The sequence below is a fragment of the Molossus molossus genome, unplaced genomic scaffold, assembly GCF_014108415.1.
Source record: "Molossus molossus isolate mMolMol1 unplaced genomic scaffold, mMolMol1.p scaffold_m16_p_4, whole genome shotgun sequence".
NCBI classification, from domain to species: domain Eukaryota; kingdom Metazoa; phylum Chordata; class Mammalia; order Chiroptera; family Molossidae; genus Molossus; species Molossus molossus.
Genome location: NW_023425377.1, coordinates 116,950,461 through 116,959,137, shown reverse-complemented (window position 1 = coordinate 116,959,137; position 8,677 = coordinate 116,950,461). Strand labels below are relative to the sequence as shown.

The 8,677-nt window shown below is 33.6% G+C and overlaps 1 pseudogene; it reads right to left on the bottom strand.

Annotated features, from left to right (window-relative positions):
• Positions 1 to 740: 740 nt before the first annotated feature.
• LOC118616520 lies at positions 741 to 1,111 on the bottom strand (annotated as a pseudogene).
• Between the last annotated feature and the right edge of the window lie 7,566 nt (positions 1,112 to 8,677).

The window sequence follows — 8,677 nt, the reverse complement described above, 5'->3', positions numbered from 1 at the left end:
CACCTTTTTATCCACTCATTTATTTTGGGGGTGGGGGGCGTAAAACTAACATTTATTGGCAGACACTACAAACCAGGCACTGTGTTAAGTGCTTAGTTGCATTTTCATTTTATTCTCAGAACAATCTTGGTTCAAAAGGAGGAGACTGAGGTTTAGACAGGTTAAGGAACTAGCCTATGGTTACACTGCTAGTAAGTGGTAATCAAGAGTGTGACTGACTTACAGGTTGGAGGCCTTCTGCTAGGTTATATAGGCTTTGACCTCTCTGCCTGATCCCAAGTAGGGAAGCACATTGAGCTGTAACACAAAGCTGTCTGCGTGAGTCGGGGCTGGATCAGATGTGCTGTGCTGTCCTTCAGTGCTTGGGTTAAGTTCTAAATTCCAAAGCCAAAGAAGGTGTTTTAGGAATAACAGTTCTTTGTAAATTCATGGAATTTAAGGTAAAAGATCCGAACTCACTTAGATTTGGAAGCTGTCTACTCACTATGAAGGGCTCTCAGCTATTTCTATTACCTCCAATAATACATTCTTTGTGCTATTACTACCACTTTTTACCTATATCTTAAAGATATCCATATATTAAAAACAAACAGGGTTCACAGGCATTTTATAACACTATTGTTTAGACAAACCAATTTTCTTATGTCATCATTACTTATTTATGCCTAACGAGTTCAAAGCAAGTAAGCAATTTCTTTTATACTAGAGCAAATCAGGAAATCGAGACACATGGTCAAATCTTAATCTTCAGAGAACAACATCTCCAGGAGGTCGGCCTGAAGACATTCAGATTCTACCAGTTTTTGAGGTGTTCCACATTTAAGTAGTGTAGGCACTGCTGTTACTGTCAGGTTTTTTCTGAAGTCGTTATTTGGCTCTTTCCAGTCGTTATTTTCTCCTACTTGGCAGCAGATGAACACACATTCTTCACAAATATGCTTCAGCCCCTCTCTCGCGGCTGATTCAGCCCCCACGGGGTCGGGGCACCAGCTTTTCCCTTCGGGACCTTAGAACCGGTCAAGTAGACGGAAATGGTCTTGTCTTTGTGCGGCTCCACAGCACGACTGAAGTCCTCCAAGCTGGACACATGTACCTCCTGGTAAAGGGCCATCCGGAGAGCGCACCCGGGGGGCGGGTCTTGGGGTTGCACCGCTTTAGAGGTGGGGCGGGGTGAACCTCTCCACTCATCTACTGATGGGCATTTAGGTTGCTTCCACATCTTGGCTATTGTAAACCACACTGCAATGAACATACAGGTGCATATATTCTTTCTAATTCGTGTTTTGGTTTCATCAGACATATACCCAGAAGTGGAATTGCAGGGTTACAAGGCAGTTCCACTTGTAATGTTTTGAGAAACATCCATTCTGTTTCCCATGGTGGCTGCACCTGTCTGCATTCCCACCAGCAGGGCACGAGGGTTCCCTTTTCTCCACACCCTCGCCAGCGTTTGTTTGTTGGCTTATTGATGACAGTCATCTGACAGGTGTGAGGTGATATCTCACAGTGGTTTTAATTTGCATTTATCTGATAATTCGTGACATTTAGTATCTTTTCATATGTCTATTGGCCATCTGGATGTCCTCTTGACTGAAGTGTCTACTAAGGTTCTTTTCCCACTTTATACTCGGATTGTTTTGTTGTTCTTCAGTTGCAGGAGTTCTTTATGAATTTGGGATATTAACTCCTTATCAGCTGTATCATTGGCAAATATGTTCTCCCATTCAGTGGGTTGTTTTTTCATTTCGTTAATAGTTTCTTTTGCGGTGCAAACACTTTTTAGTTTGACGTACTCCCATTTATTTCTTTTTTCTTTGCTCGCGAAGATATCAGAAAAAATATTACTAAGAGAAGCATTCTAGATTTTACTACATGTTTTCTTCTGAGAGTTTTATGGTTTCAAGTCTAACATTTAAGTCTTTAATCCATTTTTAGTTATTGTATACTGATTTTTTTTGTTGTTGTTAAATTATAACCATGCTTAATGGAAAGAATGTATGCAGACAGCTTTGAGCCCCCACCCCCCATGATTAGGAAAAGTTTAAATAATTTTGAAACTATCTGTTCTTTATAAATAAGTATAAATTAGATCTGATTCTAGTACAGTTTTGATTCTTTTTAAAAACTGATTGTTATTTAATTTTTCAAGCTGTTTACTACTGAATAGCTTTGATAATTTATATTTTAAAATATTACTATATCTAATTTTAAAATTTGTTGTCTAAATTGTTGCAGTATTATAAATAATTAAAAACTTTCTGTATTTTTAACTACGTATTGGTTTTATTCATGCATCACTAAATTTGTATGTTTGTTCACTTTATTTTTCTGAAAGCAGACTCAAAAGAAATTTACTAATTTTGATGGACTTTTCAAACAATGTTTATATCAGTTAAATATTGTGGGGTATACCACCCCAAATTCAATGGCCTTCAAAATCCATCAAGTTCAAATCGTGTGCAATTTAATTTAATATGCATTACTAGTTCCTTTATCGCAATTTGAATTTTTTTGTGATTAACAAAATGTTATGTTATTTATTATATGTTTTTCCAAGAGTTTAAGTTCTAAAAAGGGAGACACCATGTCTCTTTTGTGCAATGTATATATCCAATTTCTAGTACAGAATGAGATTATATAAACTAGTCAAAATTTTGTGTAATGGAATAAGATACATTTATATTTACCACATGTATAATTCACTGAGATTTTTAAAAAATTTTATATGTGAAAGCAAATGCTACCCAGTCTGTGGTGCTTCACACTTGGTAACAGAGATTAGAGTTATTTAATGATTTAACACAATTTTGGCCTGTGGACCGAAAGGGTTTGATTCCTGGTGGACATGTACTTGGGTTGCAGGTTTGATCCCTGACCCTGGTGAGGGTTATGCAGGAGGCAACCAATCAATGTCTCTCTCATATCAATATTTCTCTCTCTCTCTCTCTCTCCCTCCCTTCTTTCCTTCCTTCCACTCTATCTAAAAAAAAAAATCAGTGGAAAAATATCACTGGGTGAGGATTGACAACAGTAACAAGAAAAGAAAAGAAAATAACAAGATTACATGTAGTACAAACTATATTCTTTTGCTAGAAAAAAAATTTCCTGAAGTTTTCTTAATATTTATGGTTATGTTTTACAAAGATATAAAGTAAAATAATTTTTGAAATAATTAATAAAAGACTACTAAAATGTGACCCAGCTTATTTAAAAGTTCAAACCTTTAGAGAAATAATCAAGGTCAGTGATGTCAACTCCTACAATCTGTTATTCTATAAAAAGAAATAGATTTGTTTTTCTTATTATAAAAGTAATAGATGTTTATTGTAATAAAATAATATAATATAAAGTTGTAAGTGCAATGTAAAAATCGTCTTTGATCCTAACATCTTAGAGTTAACCACATTTAACTTCTTATACTATATACTTTTTATTGTTTATCAATTTATACACAGGTAAAGAAAGGTAAGATTTATATAAAAGCAAACAAAATAATGGCATGATTTTGCATGATTAGAGGAGTATAAGAAAAAAGAATCAGTTTCAACTTGATGTTAGAAACTCTTCTTTGTGTGGATTAATATTTTACATTGAATCCCTTGAGAATGAAATATTGTCATAAGAAACTATTCAGTGAAGCATTAAATGATATTTACATTATCAAAATTATTTTATGCTGTTTATTGGTTTTTAACTTTTATAACCTTAAAGATAAGTGAAAAAGTTCCTAATTATTATCATATAACAGATATAAATTGTCCCCATTAACAATATAGAAGTCCCTCCCTCTCTCTCTTCTTCCGTCTCTCCTGATAAAAGTAGAAAAGTAGAATATGGAAGAGAGGTGGAAAGGCAATGATAATTTTATTTTTATTCTAAAAAATAAGGAGCAAAAGCATATTTTCTATGATTGATAGCATAAGTAATAGAACTTTTGTTAGATGGTTTCACATTCCAGAAGTGATCATAGCAATAACATAGTGACTATAAATGTAAAGATGATATAAAAACATTAATAATTTCTAGCCCTGATAAATAAAAAATAATAAAATGTACATCTTATTTAGAGATAAAATAACCACAAATATTAAGAAACATAATCATATAATTAAATGTGGTTTCCTCTGGGCACTGAGGCTAAAAGTAAAAGAGAAAGAGTAAGGAAGAAAACTGTGCCATCTGATCTCAATGTTTAAATCCTGCTTAATATTACATTCATAAGTTCCTTTAAAATTTAAATATAGAGGAAATCAATAATGTGAAAAACATATCCTATAATAGTCATGTTGCACACAATATAGAATTTTATAAAATTATTCAAAATTTATAATTTATCTTTCCAATTTCTAATCAATATTACATATATTTAGACCAAAATCCACACAAGTACATATACCATGACTGTGAAGTTTAGAAATAAATTTCACTTAGCTACCATCCAGATAAAAATTATCCAAGAGAAGTAACTGTCATTTAAGAAATAAATGGCAAGTTCTAGCATTTGTCAGTTGACATTTTGTCATCATGTCTCTCACTATTCTGTTTGACTCTACATTAAATTCCAAGAGTGTCAGGATCTTCACATGCCTTTTCTTCGCTTAGCCTTATTCTTTAATAATATAGAAAACAAGTTGCTAGCAGGGTGCATTTTTACTTTGAGACTATCTAAGTCTTTACTGCCCTTCTATTATTTACATTTCCTGAGATGACAATATATATCAATAAAGGGCAAGAGGAGATGGCTTGTGCAGAGACATTTATGTTTGCAGCACTGCCTGCGTGTTAAAAACCATGGCACTTAAAAAAAGAATGAGAGTTGCTCTTTTGTAGTATCAGTTCAAAAAAGAAATAATCACTTGGGAAATTTTACTCTGTATCTGCTGCTAAGAAACCCAGCAGAGAAGAAAGGCTTGCAAAACCATAGAAGGCAGTAAATGTCAGAAAAGGTGGATCATTCTTGCTTGTAGCCATAAGGGCATTTCACTTATACTCAAGCTCATTGTTATGCTTAGTCGAGTATAACCTTATGTCAAGCTGATCTCTGCACTGTGGTACTCTAGATGTAACTACAGGTAACAAACTTTGAAATAATAGAGTGACCCCAATTTAGACTGCAACTTTGCAGCAGTTTAACTCTAAATGTTAATTGCAGTTAAAAGGTAACAATAAAAATGACATCTTAGATTTTGAAGTTTTATTAAGTGTGAATTTTTGAGATGTTATTTTTTTATTTGACAAATAATACAATATGTTTAAATAATGCAAGAATAAACTCTGTATTTTGTGTACTCACAACTGTAAACCTACTTTTGCCAACCCCCTGTATAAGCAAATCCAAATAACTCTTACATGTAATGCTTTTTCATCTGTGCACTATCCAACTATGTTTGACTGATACATAGCATATTGAAGAATATATACATATATATTCTTGAAAAGACCAACATTTGATAAAAATCAACAATTTAATTGAAGTAACAAAAACACACAGGTCAACTATACAGATATTCCCATTTTGTTTTCCACACCAATAATCATAAGGCAAATTAAATTTAGTTTGAACAGCAAAAATGGTAAAAAACAAAACAAAACAAAAAACCCAGACAAATATGACCTCCAAACCTCCAGTTGTTCAAATGTCCATGGTTCCTAAATTTAAACATAATTTTAAAAAGTTAATTGACCTGGTTTAGTCAAGTTTTCTTGGTTCCTCACTTTGTTTACATCTAAATATTGGGGGAAACGGTTTCTCTGTCTCTGTCAAACGCATCTCACAAGGCGTCTCCTTGTTTGCTTTCTCCGGTCCCATATGCACAGCCTCCTTCCCTTTTCTGTATGTTTGGAAAAACAAGTTGATGATATAACATTTGTTGTTAACATGGCTATAATTTTTATCTGTATTTAATACACATTATGCTTGGCTTTGTCTATCAGATGGCATTGATGGTGCATGGAGTTGGACAGTTTAAATCTGTCCCATTGGACGAATAAAGTCTTAGGACCATTTCAGCAAGAATGTTCTGTGAAATTTTGAATGATTTATATGACCTGATATGTATTCTGTGGTTAATAAACCAAGTTTATATTCGAGACACAGCTTATTAGGATGATGTAATGGGATTTAATTAATCATTTAGAACTATGTTAATTAATAATTATTTTCACTTGTTTCTGTATGCTGTATACAACAAAATACATTTTACTTGATTGTTATGATTTAAGAGTAAACACCAGTCACAAGAAACTTGGTTAAGTTACTGACACATAAGCCTCAGTTTGTCACTAGAAAATTTGTGTGATTGAGATGAAATTTTCTGTTTTTTCTTCCATTACTAATAAAATTGAAGGGATTCTTGACCAGAGAAGTTAAGTATGTAATATACTATACATAACTTTTTATTTTACGTTAAATGTTTTTTATCCTTAGAAATGAAAGTTTTATGGATTTATTTAATTCCTATAGAAATAAAGGCTCATGCACATGTTAGAAATCATTATACTACTCTCTTTTTATGAGCATCATTCCTAGAAAAAATTCAAAATTTGAGAAAAATAGCAAGTTATTGAATATCAATACAGTGAGAGAAGATGTAACAAATATTTTATGAGCTCCTATTACTTGGAAGACATGCACATTTCTCCAGTATCTCACTGAGTACCACACATGGTATTCATTTATCTATTATTTGTTAAATAAATGAATGAATCACATCAAGCAAATTGTTCAAGACAAATGTCTGATGTAGTTATTATTACCCGAGCAGCAGATGAGAAAACTGCTGTGTAGAGGTTAGTTAAGTTTGAAAGCTTGCCAAATTTGTAAAACATTCAAATCCACAGCTCTCTGACTTCCATTTTACTTGACAAAAATTAAAGTAATATACATTTTAGTTTCACAAAACAGCTAGACTTTTTTTTTTTTTCTTAATAGCAAATTCACTTTCTCTTTTCTGGAATTTAAATATCAAACTTTAAAATAGTATTTATAAAAATCCACTTTACTTTCCATTTCATTGCTTTCCTGTTGCTATAAAATTTCAAATACTTTATATACTTGTTGAAAATACTGAATTTAAAATACTTATGTCCAGCCAGTATGGCTCAGTAAATTGAGAGTCATCCCATGGACTGAGAGGTCCAGGTTTGATTCCTGGTCAGGGCATATGCCTGGGTTGCCATCTCCATTCCAAGTGGGGGGCGAGCAGGAGGCAGCTGGTTAATGTTTCTCTCTCACATCGATGTTTATATCTCTCTCCCCCTTACTTTCTATCTAAAAAAATCAATTAAAACATATTTTAAAAAGATACTTATGAGATAATGATTACTTTTAGCTTTATAGTATTTATCTTTGAGAAACTGATTTTAAATAATAACTTGTCAACCTTTAATCTTTATGAACATTGTATGATGACTAGAATTCCTTCTAATTTATATTTGTATCAACCATTATAGAGCTGATGAAAACCATTTTTACCCAATGGGGGAAATCTATATTTAGTTTAATTTATTCTCCATTAAAAATTCAAAGAGCTCATAATAATTTTGTATAGTGTTTATTCAAATAGGTGTTTAACAATTTAACTTTAATTACAAGATAATCACTACGTATAATTAAGCACTCAATATCTTCTTATGCTTTTTTTTCTGTATTCCTGAAATCAAAGTATAGAATTATTTTTTCTATATACATAATACATAAACAATTATTTATCTTAAATTAATGTTAAATATTTTAAGCCACAACTCTGATCAAATCATATATTCACCGTTGGTCTAGCTTTACACAAGGGAGAGATATGTACACACTTCAGATCCCCAGAATGCCTTTGTTCAGTTTCTACTGTGTGCTGGTGGACAGCTTCAGACCACATCGAAACACTACCACCCAACCACATCCACAAGTGACACACTCAATGAGTGGACTCAGTGGGTACCAGAGCCCTGCTGAAGTAAGTCTTGCTGTGTGGTGGGCCTCTACACAGCTGATCCTCCACGGTAATCAGAGGCCAGTGGTCAGTGGGCACAGCCAGTCCTTGCAGCTGACCAGCCTGAGTAAACCCCTCCCATTGATATGTCAATAGCAATCAAGGCTCAATTACAAGGGAAGGGTGTACAGTCCACACTAGGGGTGCACCACGAGGGCCCAGCTAGGGTGATCAGGGAAACTGTGTCACTGGATCCTACAGGACACCTACAATAGTAGGCCACCCTACGAAGCCCAGGAGGCATAGCAACTCTGCCTAATACATAGAAACAATCACAGGGAAGCAGCTAAAATAAGGAGACAAAGAAACATGTCCCAAATGACAGAAAAGAACAAAACTCCAGAAAAAGAACTAAACAAAATGGAGATAAGCAACCTAACAGATGCAGAGTTTAGAACACAGGTTATAAGGTTTCTCAGGGAACTTGGTGAGACATACAAGGGACTTAGTGAGACCTTCAAGGAACATAAGGAAACCTCTGAGGAACTTAGTGAGAATATCAACAAGATAAAAAAAGGGCCAGTCAGAAATGAAGGCTGCGCTAACTGAAATAAAGAATAATTTATAGGGAATCAATAGTAGAGTAGGTAAAGCCAAGAAGCAAACCATCGATTTGGAATATAAGGAAGCAGAAAACACCCAACTAGAACAGCAAAAATAAAATAAAAAAGAATCCGAAAAAATGAGGATCG